The sequence below is a fragment of the Schistocerca serialis genome, chromosome 1 (genome assembly GCF_023864345.2).
Source record: "Schistocerca serialis cubense isolate TAMUIC-IGC-003099 chromosome 1, iqSchSeri2.2, whole genome shotgun sequence".
Classification (NCBI taxonomy): Eukaryota; Metazoa; Arthropoda; class Insecta; order Orthoptera; family Acrididae; genus Schistocerca; species Schistocerca serialis.
The window spans coordinates 844,334,365-844,350,042 of record NC_064638.1 but is presented as its reverse complement, the minus strand read 5'-3'; positions in this window follow the sequence as shown (position 1 = coordinate 844,350,042).

Sequence of the window (15,678 nt, the reverse complement as noted above, 5' to 3'; positions counted from 1 at the left end):
AATACGGTATTTGCTTATACAGCTTTACACATCGGTACCATATTTCTCTAACACATAAATTACACAGCTATCTGACCATTTAACTGAGGGAGAAAACATTTATTTTACTACATCAGTGACAGATGTTTACGTAATTACACAGTGGGATAACTTTACACTTACGAAATTGCATTTTGTATGTACTTTTTGAACTGTTCATATATTTTTCGGAACCACTGTGATGCTATGAGAGCTGTGAATGATGTATTTGGTATGGGATCATGATTTTTAAAGTACGTTTGAGGTAGGTGACACTATTGAAATGAGCAGAGAATTTTTCTAGGTTTTGAAATTATTGGAGGAAGCTGCGTCGATTTTGAGATTTGACTGACGTGTTATGATGTTATTATTAGTACGACGACGTGTATTATGCTGTTGAGGTATGTTTATGATCAATAAGCTGATGCTATACGAGGAATTTGATTATGCCACATATCTGTTATGATGAAATATTGAAGAAGTGTCGACGAATATGTATATGTGTAATAAGGTAAGGAATAATGAGTAGTGGTTAGGGACTCAGATTTGTGAAAACTCATGTTGGAAACCAAGAATCGTAATTTAAGAGTTATGAAATGTGTGTACATGCGTGAATGTTTCGCAATGCCAGCGAAACTTTTTTGGACACTGTTATATTAATATGATTTTGTTTCTACACATTTGTAACGCAAGTTATTCACCTGTGTAATTTTTTATATGAGACTGTCACTGTAGTGCAAACTGCTGTCATAAATATTTCGGTAAGAAAGCCAAGTGGCCTTGACGTAATGCGTTGTGAGCGGCCAGCTGAGCCAGCTGCCTGGAGAAAAAACCATTAAATGGAGAAAAAAGAGGCCATTAACCTCGCTATTGACATTCCTTTGTAGAAAGCATCACAAATATGACACGCTATTACTTGGAAACATATGATTATACTGTGGAGTACGTGCTTTGTGCTACTTGCTGAAATGCTTATGAATTGTTGGGAAATATTCTTACATCTTGTAATGGTACTCGAATTACGTAACCATTGTGGTACCTCACCTGAACCTCTCAATACCAGTAATATTCTACTGTATTTCTGTTAACTACTTAACATATTTCTGCGACAACATTCAGATTTGAGACTGTCACTTTTGATACATCGATATGTTTATATTACAATGATATTATTCTTATGTGTATTCTTTCTTTTGTCACTACGATCTTTGACATACTTGTAACTCCGATTTTTGGGCGTGTAAGCGATTATTAGTTAGTTAGCTGTTAACTTGTTAGAGAGTCAGACGTTGAGAAAGTCAAGTCGTGGACGCCATGTTGGAAAGACGTATATTGTCATCAGCTTATAAAATGTGAACTTTAACAGTGACTGTGAGGAAGATGTTTTCAAGTATATTTTGTATTGTGAAGTGATGTTTTGTGTGTTACGTGATATTGAAATAAAAGCAATTAAAAGGAAATGTAACTTAAATTCGGAGTGCCGATTATTTTTTCTTACATCACTATTGTGCTAACTTTGAAAGGTTTAATATCCAAGAATGCTTTGAGAAACGCATCTACAAAACTTTTGAATATAGCAGAAGAAAACCTAGGCCTCTTTGCATCTGAGCTTGGAATCAAGACCACCTAGATTTTCAACGATTGAGCCATGATTTTACCATGAGACCAGTGTGGGAAACACAAAAAGATGAGTGCCTAGTTTTTATTTTTTATTAGATGTAATGACTTTATTAACTGTGCTCTAATAACACCTGCCACATAATAACTTAGTTGTTGTCCGAAAATGCAGTATTTAGCAGCGTGAGCAACACCACAATTGTTATTAAATTCTGACCTTTCTTGTGGTAGGTTTGTTAGAACGTGGGTGCTCTAGCCGGGATAGGCAGCACCAAATATTCAAAAATTAACTGTAGATGTGTTTCAGGAAAAGTACACAGTGAATATATTATGAAAAATACCGACAAAAACCTGACAATCAAAAGGAGACAACCACAGGACGAAAAATTGACGCAAAAAACAATGGGACGACAAAGGGTTTAAAACAAAACAGTACGACTGGATTCTGACAGAGAAGACTTCAGCTATAAGTTAAGTAAAAATTCTAACGAATTTTGTTAATTGGTATTGTCATTTCTAGTGGTTCATTTTCTGTTAACAGTTAATAATAGATAAAATTAATGAAGGGGAAGATATAGTAGGGGGGATCCAAAAATTGATAAGATAGAATTAATTATGCAGCTTCTGAGAAAGCAGAATGAAAACATAAATAGTTTAAAATCTGAAATGAGGGCTGAAATTGGCGAAAGGTTAGGGGAGAATTTGAATAAGCAATTAAATGCAATAAAATCTGAGTTAACTGAGATCAAAAATACACTGGAAGGTAACTTAAAGGTGGTAGAATCGAGGGTAGACAATGTGGAGAAAAAAGTAATTGTTTTTGAAAATGAATTCATTGCTGAAAATAGTAACAGAGCCAGGGAAATTCAGGAACTTCAAAATGAAAATCAATCACTACATGAAAAATTTAATGACTTGAAAGTAAACAGTTTTAATGCAGTCAGTAGTGTTGAGAAAAAGGTTGACAGTTTAGAATGAAATCTTACCAATAAATTAGACACATTAAAAACTAAAATAAATCTAGTTGAAGAATATGTTGTTAACAAAAATTTGTACAGTCATGGACCCACTTGGTCGAACCTGTTAGTGAAAAGGTTTCCTTGTGATAATTTGCACCCAGTTGATTTTTTGCACCATTGCAAGGACAATTTTGTGCCAGGAATGTCTGATAATTCAAAAATTAAACTTGTCAAAAAATTTCTGGAAGAGGAGGCCCTATCCTGGGCTAACCAAAATTTCGATCAGTGGGAAACCTTTGCAAATATTGAGAAAAGCTTCTTAAACAAATTTTGGCCAGAATCTGAACAGGGGAGAATTAAATCTGAATTTTTAAATGGATCTATTTTTAGAGGGAGAATGGGCACCATGAAAGCATTTTGTAAAGATCAATTGAGAAAATTAATACATTTAAACCTTTTGATGAAATGACACAAATAGATGTGCTGAAAAGAAGGCTACCTGAAAAATTGCAATGGGATTTAGTTCATGGGCCTGATGATTCTTTGGAAGACTTTTTAAAATTTGTGGATAAATTGGATAGGGTATTAGAAAGAGGGAATATGCAAAATTTTACAATGGTGAACACAAACAAGGGGGTGGTATTCAAACAGGTATGGAGAGAGGAGAGACTACAGAGTCAATAGACATGAACAACACAGGGGAAACAATAGGGATCATATTGGTAATGACAGAGACAGTGATAGAAATTTTGGAAATAGAAACAGATGGGATAACAGAAACAGGGGGGAACAAAATTGGAGATCAAACAGAGAAAACAGACAAGAAAACTCCTGACTGCCTCAATGAGGGTCAGCAGTTTTGGGGCGAGAAAATTTAATCACAATAGGGCCTACAATAACGACTGGGAATTTACAGACAGAGGAAGAAGGACAAATCTAACTTATTGTTATAATAAAACCAGTGGAAGATAAAATAAATACACACCACAAATAACAGACACTTATGTTCAACACCAAATTAATACTTTAAATTTTGATCAGAAATTTTGGGATACAATAAGAGAAAATAATTATGTTGAAAGCAATAGGGTAACTACTTCTGAGAACAAGCTACATGAGGATATTGCAATTGTAGCAGAATTTTATAATTGGGTAGAGAATGATAATCTATGTAATTCTGAAGTATCTGACAAACATTACAGCTCTGATTTGAATATGTTATTTAATGAAAACGAAAAGTTATGTGAAGAGAGACAGAGATGAAACTTAATGTAACTGTGGATAGGATGCATGATGAGGAAAGTTTTGAGTTTGATGAAAATATGGAAGCTAATGATGTTGTTGAGAGTTGTACAGAGGTAAGTAATGGTGAGATTAATGCTGTAGGTGAGTGTCAGGTATTCGTTGAGATTATTTCAAGTGAAGTACTGAAGCTATGTGACGATGAAGTTGATAATTGTGAGCATTATGATGAGGTAAGTGTAATTAGGAAGAGGACACTCGTGCATCTGAAGAACAGGTAAAGTTAAGTCAGTGTAACCAATTTAATGTAGCAGAGGACTGTAATGTTGGGCCAGTTAATAGTATGAAGTATTTAAACCCACATACAAGAAGGAAAAGGTGAAAATTTTTTAAAAATATTATGGAACAGTTGCAATTACAAAACAGATAGGGCAGAGTTGTGGAACTATTTAGCCAAATTTGGTAGAAGGTTATATCCTCACTGGTGGCAAAGTGTAAAATGTAATGAGTATCTGTTGTATGCTCAACCTGTTGTATGCATAGATGACGTTAATGAAAGTCTCAATGTGTGTGTGAAGTTGTTAAAAACTTATCAGGAAAATAATGAGGGTAATTTTAGAGAAATTGAAAATGACCTGTTATATGAACCATTACAAAAAGGTAGAAGAATGTGAATTAGGGTGTCCATACATTAAAGCTAAAGTAAACAGTTGGGAGGGTAAAAGTCTTATTGATACAGGGATTCCTATTTCAGCTATTTCAGAAAAATTCAGAAATAAAATTAAAGACAGTGTTGATTTTGTTAAGGACACTGTGATGGGAGTAAAGATAAGAGGAGCTACAGGCAAACACAGTGAAGTCATCAAAAGTCAAGTATTTTTATCATTTGAAATAGAAAATGTAATTTTTGAGCAGGGTTGTCTTGTTATTCCAAGTTTAGAAGAGAACATATTGTTTGGCATGGACTGGGTGTTAAAGGTAAGTGCTGCATTTAGTTGGAGTGAGATGAAGTTAATTGTGTGTGAACCCAAAAGCAATATTACTGTGTGTACACTGTGGAGAAGGTTGCAATCATGTCAGGAAAATCATAGACTATGAAGAGAATTTGTACTGTTTTGATGACAAATCTGAGCTAAATTTTTCTGTTCAAAATAATGAAAACCTAGTTAAAAGCAAAGTAGAGGAAGCAATTAATTTGGACAGTGATCAAAAGAGACAGTTGAAAAATTTATGGTGGGAATTTCAAGATTTTTTCAATGAAAAACCTGGAAGAGTCAGGAATTATCAGTGTACTTTACACCTTCAAAATCATGAACCTTTTTTCCTCAAGCCTTATAGTATCCCTTTTGCAAAAAGAAAAGAAGTAGAGAGTGAGATACAAAAATGGAAGCATGGGGAATTAATCGAAAGAAGTAACAGTGATTATAATGATCCTTTGGTGGTGGTTTCCAAACGTGGAGGTGGTGTTAGACTTGTACTTGACTCTAGGCACCCTAACAAATTTTTGAAAAGAGAAAATGATCATCCAGAAAACATAGATGAACTGTTACATAAATTTGTATGTGTGAAATTCATGAGCAGCTTAGATTTAACTTCAGGCTTTCACCAAATTTCTTTAGAAATAAATTCTAGTAAATACACTGCATTTTTGTATGGGGGGAAAAGCTATCATTAGTGTGTTGTACCATTTGGACTAACTGTTTCTGTTGCTGACTTTATTAGAGCATTAGATCTTGTTTTGGGGGATGAACTACTGTCTAAACTTACTGTATATGTAGATGCTATTTTGATTTATGGAAAAACATGGGAAGAACATATTGAATTGCTAACACAGGTGTGTACAAATTTAAGGGAAGGGGGTATGACCTTAAAGTTAGAAAAATGTAAATTTGGAGTAAGTGAATTGAAATTTTTGGGACACATTACTTTGGAAAAGGGGAACGAACCTGACAGAGAAAATATTGAAGCTATAGAGAATTTTCCTATTCCTAAAAATAAAAAACAACTAAAACCGTTTTTTGGTCTTGCTGGATTTTACAGAAAGTATGTCCATACTCAAGCTATGAATGCTTCTTGTTTATGTGATCTATTAGACAAAAATACTGGATTGGTCATCTGATTGTCAAAAAGCATTTGATGAGATAAAGAAACAACTTTTACAGAGCAGAATGCTATATAGGCCTGACGTGTCTTTACCCTTCTGTTTGATGACTGACAGCAGTGATACAGGATTAGGAGCACACTTATTTCAGGAAAAAGTAGTAAGATATCATATTGAACACTATTCCATTGCATATGCTAGTAGAGGATTACAAAAGTATGAAAAGACTTACACTGTGACTGAAAAAGAACTTTTGGCTATACATTGGGCTTTCAACAAATTTTAAAATTATCTTCTTGGACACAAAGTGATTGTTTACTCTGACCACAAAGCACTAAGCTACTTAAAGGAGTGTAGGCTTTATCATAGTAGAATCACCAGATGGGCATTGTTTTTACAAGCATTTTGATTATGAAATTAAATATATTAAGGGGAAGGAAAAGTTATTGCTGATGCACTTTCTAGGTCACCTATTGGGCTAAATTTTGATAATGAAACAGGCACTGATGACAAAAATTTCAAAATTATGTATTTGAAGGGGATAAAAGAGGAAGGAGAAATTTTAAAAATTTGCAGTGACATTAGGAGACACCAAAATCTTGATGAAATTTGGAAATTGGTAAAAAGTTATTTGGGAGTTAAGCAAAAGTTAGATGATTATTATAAGGTACACAAAGGGATTCTGTTCAGAAGATTAAGACCTGATTTGGATGACTGGTAATTATGTTCGCCTGAGCAGCACATAGACACATTAGTTAAGTATATACATGAGAGCTTTCGACATTATGGTTCTGTCAAATGCATACAAAAGATTCAGGAAAACGTCTATTTTTATAATATTGCCAGAAGAGTGAAGAAAAAATTAGCAGCCTCTGACCGATGCCAAAGAGTAGAGGTTAGTAATCAAACATGCAGAGGAATGATGCAAAATATTTTGCCTAGCAAAAATTTAGAACTAACAGCTTGCGACATTTCTGGACCCCTTCCCAAGTCAAAAGGAGGTTACAGTTTTATCTTTGTGATTGTTGACATATTCTCAAAATTCATCAAATTGTATCCGTTAAGGAAAGCCACAAGTAAACAGATTACATCTAAATTAACCAGTGATTATTTCAATAAGGTAGGTACTCCACAAGCAATCTTGTCAGACAATGGCTCACATCAAAAGTATGGGAAGATTTTGTTGAAAATGCAAATATAAAACATATTTTGATTTCAGTTTATCACCCATCCAGTAATCCGGCAGCGAGGTACATGAGAAAGATAGGGAGGTTGTGCAGAACATATTGTAGAAAGAACCATGTAAATTGGATTGAATATGTAAATGATTTCGAAGATATAATGAACAGTTTGCAACATACATCCACTGGCTTTTCACCATCCGAAATTATGTTTAACAAAAGACCCACTAGCTTTATTACTGAACACATAGACTTTCCAGTTTGTCAAATTTTGTCACCTCAGGAGAGAGAACAAATTGTAAGACACCATGAAAAAACAAGCAGATTACAAAAAGAGAAGACACAATGCAAAAGGCACGTTTTCACACTTTAATATTGGTGATTTGGTTTTGGTTGAAATGAAAGAAAAATCTAAACTTGTGACTTCAGAATTAAAGAAATTTTTTGACATTTATATAGGACCATTTGAGGTGAAAGAAAATCCTCACCCAAATGTTTACAGATTGATCTATCCAAAATCTAGAAAATTATTTGGTTTGAGAAATGTAACTGAATTGAAGCCTTATAAGTCTGATACCTAGAATAAAATCTGCAAATCTCAATAACTTGGAACACAAGAAAATTTTTTCACATTTTATATTGTTTATGAAGTTTATTTCCTTTCATATGATATGGAAACATATATGGTACTGAAGCTTACTCAATGTAATTTCTATTTTGATGACATGTAATATACATACTATTCAATATATATATATGGCTAGATGTAAGAAAATATTTTGATGGTTGCTTCTGCATTTTATTTTCTTTTTGTGGTAGGACATGTGCTATTTTAGGTGTAGTTGACTCATGTTAGTTATTAGACATTTTGGTGAACATTTTGACATTTATATTTTGTGCTTACTATTGTTTAAAAATACTCTTGAAGTATTAGTAGTGTGACTTGTTAAGGAAGTTGTGTGGTGAGTAGTGGAGTCATGAACAATTACACATTTTGGTAACATAATGTTTATGGATGAGCCTATTATATATACATGCTTAAATTTTCTTCATGTGCTGATGTCATTTATGCTGAAAGTACTTTACTGCTGTTATTATATTTTCTGAGCCTATATGTTGGAAAAGACAGAAATTGGAATATTATGAACAGGCCATGCCTGCTTATTTGCCCACTTGACAGTTGGGATGTATGAAACTGAGAACTTTCCACACTGTGGAATTAAATCATTCTTTTGTGTATTATTGGTGAACCATTCTGTATGCTATAGAGGCAACACACAGATACTAACAATTGTCATTTTTCTTAATTTTGTCTTTTTATATAACATGTTTAGGATTAGTGTGATACCCTTTGATATCTTGCATATTATGTTGATGAAATTAAGAGGACGCTTGTTGTACAATCCAACCTCTACTTTTGTCATTTTGATAATATTCCTTTTGTTTTTGTAAGACTCAGTGTAGCCCTGAGCACTTTTCTTCCTTAGTACATGTTGAATTGTAGGTTTTTATGCTACAGTTAGATTGGATCTGTATTTGGGGGGGGGGTGAATATTGGGATAGACAATATATATTAGTGATGGGTTTCTTAAGGTACTGTAGGGGATTATCACAGTCGTCCATTCTGCCATGTCTGCGTTGTATTTTATTTTGGTGGGCGGCTGTTGATATTCTGCTCTCAGCTATAATTTTTGAGCCCTCCCCTTTTATTTCTTATTCTACTGCCTGTCACTGATTCTATTCTATTTTTCTTCTTCTGCTGATGAGAGGGCGCTAGGCTGAACTCTCCAGTAGTACCTATTTCTATCTTTCTTTTCCATCCACATATTTTGAGGTATCACTCCTCCCTTGTTGCAGTATCTATAATTGTACCATGTCCTCATGCTCTTCAATACAGATCAACAAGCAATTGTTTTCTTAAATGCTGTCTGGTAATACTTTTCTTTGTCACAAATTTCCATGTTAATGTAGTAAACTGTATCTGGTTCAATAACTTTGAAATTAATTTCCAAATTTATTTATATACTATCATACCATATTATAGCGGGGTAAAATTTCAATTACTTTCACATCAGATTGTTGAAGGGCTATGGATGAAAAAAGCTTGCTAATGACGTGTCACAAACAAGATTTTTTTAAAGTAATGTTAGAAAATGAGAAATTTGTATATGTGTTCTAATATATAGAATTTTATTGAATATGAATCATAATTATTAGACTATTACAATCTTTCATATTGTTTCTTTCATGTCATTCTACTAGTGTTTGATCATTCTTGGTGACACAATATAACACTGTATATTCGTGTAGGAATTTATACTGAACTGAGCAGTAACGCCTATGTAATAATTTCAGATAAAGAACCCACCAGCTAAAAGGAACTACATAAAGGGAATAATACCTATGGACCTGCTATTAGACGAAAAACTTAACTAGGAGAACAGGAACTACAGTGGTGAAATGGACAGTGAGTTATATATATATATATATATATATATATATATATGGTGAAATGGACAGTGAGTTATATATATATATATATATATATATATATATATATATATATATATATATAATGGACTGAAAATAACAATTGGACTCTTGTTTGAAAAAAAATTTAATACTTTTCTTATTATATTGCCAGGAGACATATTCAGTGCTCATGTACATAGTTGTAACCAAGATTCAAAAATTTTATGAGTTTTTCTTTGCATACAATATGTTACACATTAACAGATTACATTTTGATATTTATGTGTACTGTTGTAAGGAGAGTGAAAGGAGGACTGTTGTAAAATTTAGTAATTTTTGCAAGTTTGAAAAGATATGGCTAAAGCAATTTTTAATCTATTACTCTATATTCTCTATTATTCTGTATAATGATTACAGTAACTTACTACCTTATTATCTTGCTGTTTGGGGCACCCAATCCCATGCAGCTTGTGCATGGAATTGTGTGTGTGTGGGGGGGGGGGGGGGGGGGGGTTGTAATGGTACTTGAATTACGTAACCTTTATGGTACCTCACCTGATCCTCTCGATACCAGTAATATTCTACTGTATTTCTGTTAACTACTTGACATATTACTGGGACAACATTCAGATTTGATTTCACTTTTGATACATCGATATGTTTATATTGCAATGATATTATTCTTATGTGTATTCTTTCTTTTGTCACTATGACCTTTGACGTACTTGTAACTCTGATTTTTGGACGTGTAAGCGATTATTAGTTGGTTGTTAACTTGTTAGAGAGTCAGACCTTGAGAAAGCCAAGTCGTGGACGTCATGTTGGAAAGACGAATATTGTCATCAGCTTAAAAAATGTGAACTTTAACAGTGACTGTGAGGAAGATGTTTTCAAGTATATTTTGTATTGTGAAGTGATGTTTTGTGTGTTACGTGATATTGCAATAAAAGCAATCAGAAGGAAGTGTAACTTAAATTCGGAGTGCCGAATATTTTTTTTTACGTCACTATTGTGCTAACTTTGAAAGGTTTAATAGCCAAGAGTGGTTTGAGAAGCGCATCTACAAAACTTTTGAATATAGCAGAATAAAACCTAGGCATCTTTGCATCCGAGCTTGGAATCATGACCACCTAGATTTTCAACGATTGAGCTATGATTCTACGATGAGACCAGCGTGGGAAACACAAAGAGATGAGTGAATAGTTTTTTTTATCATTACATGAAATGACTTTATTAACTGTGCTCTAATAACACGTGCCACATAATAACTTAGTTGTTGCCCAAAAATGCAGTATTTAGCAGCGTGAGCAACACCACAATCGTTATTAAATTCTGGCCTTTGTTGTGGTAGGGTTGTTAGAATTATTATGACAAGTGTCTTTCTACGAGACTTGAGAGAATTTCTACTGACTTATGAAATATCACATGGCTATTGAATGATGTTTTTAAGCTTTGCTTTACATAGTTGCTTATTTCATTTGATATCTGGTTTCCAGCTGTGTTGCAGCATTGGTTATACAAAATAAAATTAAATGCATTTGCTAATGTGAACACTTTCTATCAACAGATCTAGTAAATAATAATTTTATGATCCACATCCTCCAAAAAGGGAGCACTTGGAAAGGAAAGACCAATAAGAAGGAACTAATAACAGTAACTGCATACATAATTTTCTTTTCAACTACTTGGTAATTTTTTTGGTAGAATAACTTGTTGTGGACAGCACTTTAATTACATAGACATTAAGATGTGAATAGACATTTCCCTTATCTGCATTGTTGTCTTTAGTGTAATATTTTTTCTGCTTGAGCTTTGCCATGTTTAGGTATAAGTTATAGTATTTGCTGCTGCTGTTTGCCAGGCATAGTGTTACTGAATTTGACTTTGTATTATGCTGTTAAGTCAGTTTTACTACTGATTTATTTTTGTTGTTGCTGCACGTTGGCTCATATTCGTTGTAATGTTGCATTTGCTCTGCTAATTTAGATATACTGCTGCTTGCGTTGCCAATTTGCATTTTTTTCTCACTGCTGTTTGTGTTAATTGTTTTGTACTGCTGCATTGCCTCGTCACTTAGTATGTATATCTGAGCTAAGTAGACTTAAGTTGAGAGGGGATAGACTGTACAAGAAACTAACTATGGAGAATAGGGAAAGAATGCATTGAGAAGTTATATGAAAAAGATTTGGGCCAAAATGAGAATTGTACACTGAGGAATAATTATTTTGAAAGAAATATGAATAGAATACAGAAAGCAGGTATAGATAAGACTTTTTGGGAATAATGATGAATGAAGGGAGATCTCCTAGAAGTAAAGAAAGTTTTGTTTGCAAAATACTGCAGTAAAACAAACCCTGTCCTTTCCTTTTGTATTATTTCGCTATGTGTTTGTGTTCTTCCTGTCTTTATATGTTTATCTGATAAGACTTACGTTGTAGAATTTTTTCTAATACTCAGCTACATTCACTATGATGAGGCATACTGTTATCCTCAAATATAATTTGCATTAATAATATGTTATTTACTTTGTAAAGATATTTAGACATTATTTATTCTGTTCTGTTTCAATGCTCTTGTGTGAAATTAATGTTTCGAAAACTATTGTCATTATTTTATTTATTTTCTTATGTCATAATTCATGTAACACTGATGCACATGCTTATTTCTATTCTTTTGTAAAGCCTGTATTACTACAAACGTTTTCTATACTATTATGTTCTTTAATGATGTATTTTGTACCTTTGTAATTGTATTCTTGTGATGTAAATTTATAATTGTATAGACACCAGTTCTTCAAATTAAGTTACATTTCACTGCACACGTTTCTGTTGGTCATAGTATATGCACAATATGTAAAAAAAAGGACTGTTAGTGTTTGCACGTGTGTAAATAATTCAGCAAGGGACTGGTTAACAGGATTGCTGGTTGTAAGGTCAACTGCAAAACCTTTGTGAGCGCACAAGTGGTGGTTTATGGACTTGCTATATTGTCCGCAAGACTCTTCGATGGTGATTGTGCACCTGCACAGTCGCAACACATTGCTGCTGGCCGTCTCTACAAGGGCTACAGTGGGTCTGCATCTTTGATGGCCCACCAATACCATTATTTCTACAAGTACTGCAGTGGGTCTGCACCTCTGGTGGCCCACCAATACCTTAATCTCTAACAAGACAACAGTGGTCTGCTCTGTGATGACTACCTACCAATATTCTTCAACTTCGACTGACTCTGCTGTGGGTTTGCTCTGTTGTGGCCCATTACCTGTCTGCATGTCAAGAGTCAGCACTGTCTTTCCGTTGGAAGGACAACACTACTTCTTCAAGACTGCAGGGAAATCCACTGCTTCTATGTGCAATTTCTTTTACTAATGAGACTTTGTGAAATAAACTGTAATTACTATTGTGATAAATGATCAGGACAGTCTTTATGAGAACAATTTTTGCCTTTGGCCAACAGTGTATCAATAAGTGTGCGCATTTGATATCTTTGTTGTTGTAACTATGAAAAAATTTTTCAAATCTGTGTTGGACACTGCCCAAGACAATTTGCAAAATTTTTTGTGGGGAGCATGGGGGCTATGTAAGTAGACTGTTTAGGTTTTTTTATTGGTAACGCCACATAGCGCTCTGTATGAAAATCACTGGCTGTGCTGTGTGCAGTCTGTGGCTGGTTTGCATTGTTGTTTGCTATTATAGTGTTGGGCAGCTGGATGTGAACAGCGCATAGCGTTGCGCAGTTGGAGGTGAGCCGCCAGCAGTGGTGGATGTGGGAAGAGAGATGGCGGAGTTTTGAGAGCGGATGATCTGGACGTGTGTTCATCAGAGACAGTAATTTGTTAGACTGGATGTCATGAACTGCTATATATTATGACCTTTGAGCACTATTAAGGTAAATACATTGTTTGTTCTCTATCAAAATCTTTCATTTGCTAAGTATGCCTATCAGTAGTTAGTGCCTTCAGTAGTTTGAATCTTTTATTTATCTGGCAGTAGTGGCGCTCGCTGTATTGCAGTAGTTCGAGTAACGAAGATTTTTGTGAGGTAAGTGATTTGTGAAACGTATAGGTTAATGTTAGTCAGGGCTATTCTCTTGTAGGGATTATGGAAAGTCAGATTGCGTTGCGCTGAAAATATTGGCTGTCAATTTAGTGTAGATCAGAATAGGTAAAGAGGGAAATGTCTTAGTATGTTCAGTTCTGCTCAGCTGTTTGAAAATCAAATAATGTAAGAGGTTAATCAGCACAGTAATTCATTAATTTTTCTAAAGGGATGTTTCACAATTTCTCTGTTACTATCCTCGTTCACATAATTAACTTTTTAAAACTGCGTCTAAAAATAAATAATGTTGTTTGATTCGTGTGTGGTAATTAATCAGAACCTTCGGGTAGCTGCAAGGAATGGAAAATAAACAATTTCAAATTTCGGAAAGGAAATAGCATGAATGAGGCAACAAAAGTGCTACAAACAGGTTTAGTCCTCGTATAGGACACGTGATTTCATAACAATTGTGATTTCATAACACTGTATCTTCACCATGAATGAGGATAGAAACTTAGGCTGGAATTTAAGTTGCGCGTAAAAACTAAGATTTTACCTTAACTCCAATTTGAAGTTGCCAGTGCATATGGCTGCTGGTAAGGCTTTCCTGGTGCAGTTAGCTCGCTCGCTTGCTGAGTTAAAGCAGTTACGTTTGTTGGAGAATTGCGTTTTCCACAATTGCCAGAAAATACTGAAAAATTCTTCTTTCAGAAGGACGGAGCAGCATCACACTGTCACAGCATTTAGGAGTTTTTTTTAACAATGAACCGCTTCACCGATGGGTCAGCAGTGAGGGACGTACTACTCCCGGTTTGCACCGTTGGCCTCCTAGTTGGGCTCATGTCACCGTATAGGGTATTATTTGTATTTTTCTGTTTAACTCTTACAACAACTTTCGATGAAATACGACGCCATATTGCTACAGCAGAGAACGCAATAACTGCAGACAATGCTCGCAAATGTATGAGATGAAGTTGACTATCATGTGTTTTTGTTGAACGAAATATTGAACAGGTTAGGTAAACGAAAACTTTGATCCTCATCTTACTTGTGAAACATATTCCAAGCCTAAATTTGCATGCATGCATACACTTGTAAAACTGAATTGTTCTTTTTAAAATAAAATGTGTACATTAAAATTCACCTCAAATTTCTATGTTCATTCATGTTGAAGGTATGGTATGATGGCATGGAATATATGTTTTCGAAACACCCTCTACGTTATTTTCGGATTAACTCCGTTTCTGTCATTAATAATTTCGCAAGCGTAGTTTAATACTGCGGGTCAGCATTTTAAAAACTTACATCATAGTGTTCGTGAGTGACGAGTGCACGCTTGAAAATTCTCTTATAACCGATTATAGCCCCCCAATAACAGGCGTTTGATAATTCTTATAATTTTGAAAGTTTATGAGTCTCAGCTTCGTTTCACGCTGGACACTTAGTTGCAGCTATTCAGCTACACGGTACGATCACTGCAGTGCGCGTGTATTGCGCAACTGAATCCCCAGACATGCGAATGAACCGTTGAGCTGAGTCTCTGTGGCAAAAGCTGTGAGTGTGTGGGACGCAGTTATGAAATGGTAACAAAACAGTATTTCATCGCAAGAACGGGAAAGATGGTTTCTGCGCTCTACGATTTTTCTCAGATCAGATATAGATCCTATTCAAGTTGGATAAAAGTATAGAAAAAATTTGTTTTGAACACCAACGCAGCATCACACCCTAAGAAGCCCCTATACCGCGAGTATACAACACAAATTATCAAATTACTTTGTTAGCACTGAAGACGCTGTTCCTTCGATCTTATTGCCATAATCCTGATTTACTGAATGCCAAATTTCAGGACAACGTTCTATTTCAATGATGAATTGTTCCACGCCAAAAACCATTTCTGAGGCACAAAACAAGAGCAAAAGTCCTTAAGACGACACAGATTAGGCACGTTGTTCAGCAATTGTGAAGCGCTAACTAAGAACAACTGCAGCACAATCTGGTGAGATGTCAACTGTCTACTCCCGCTCTTTGCAGCAGCACTGTGAGATCGTCAA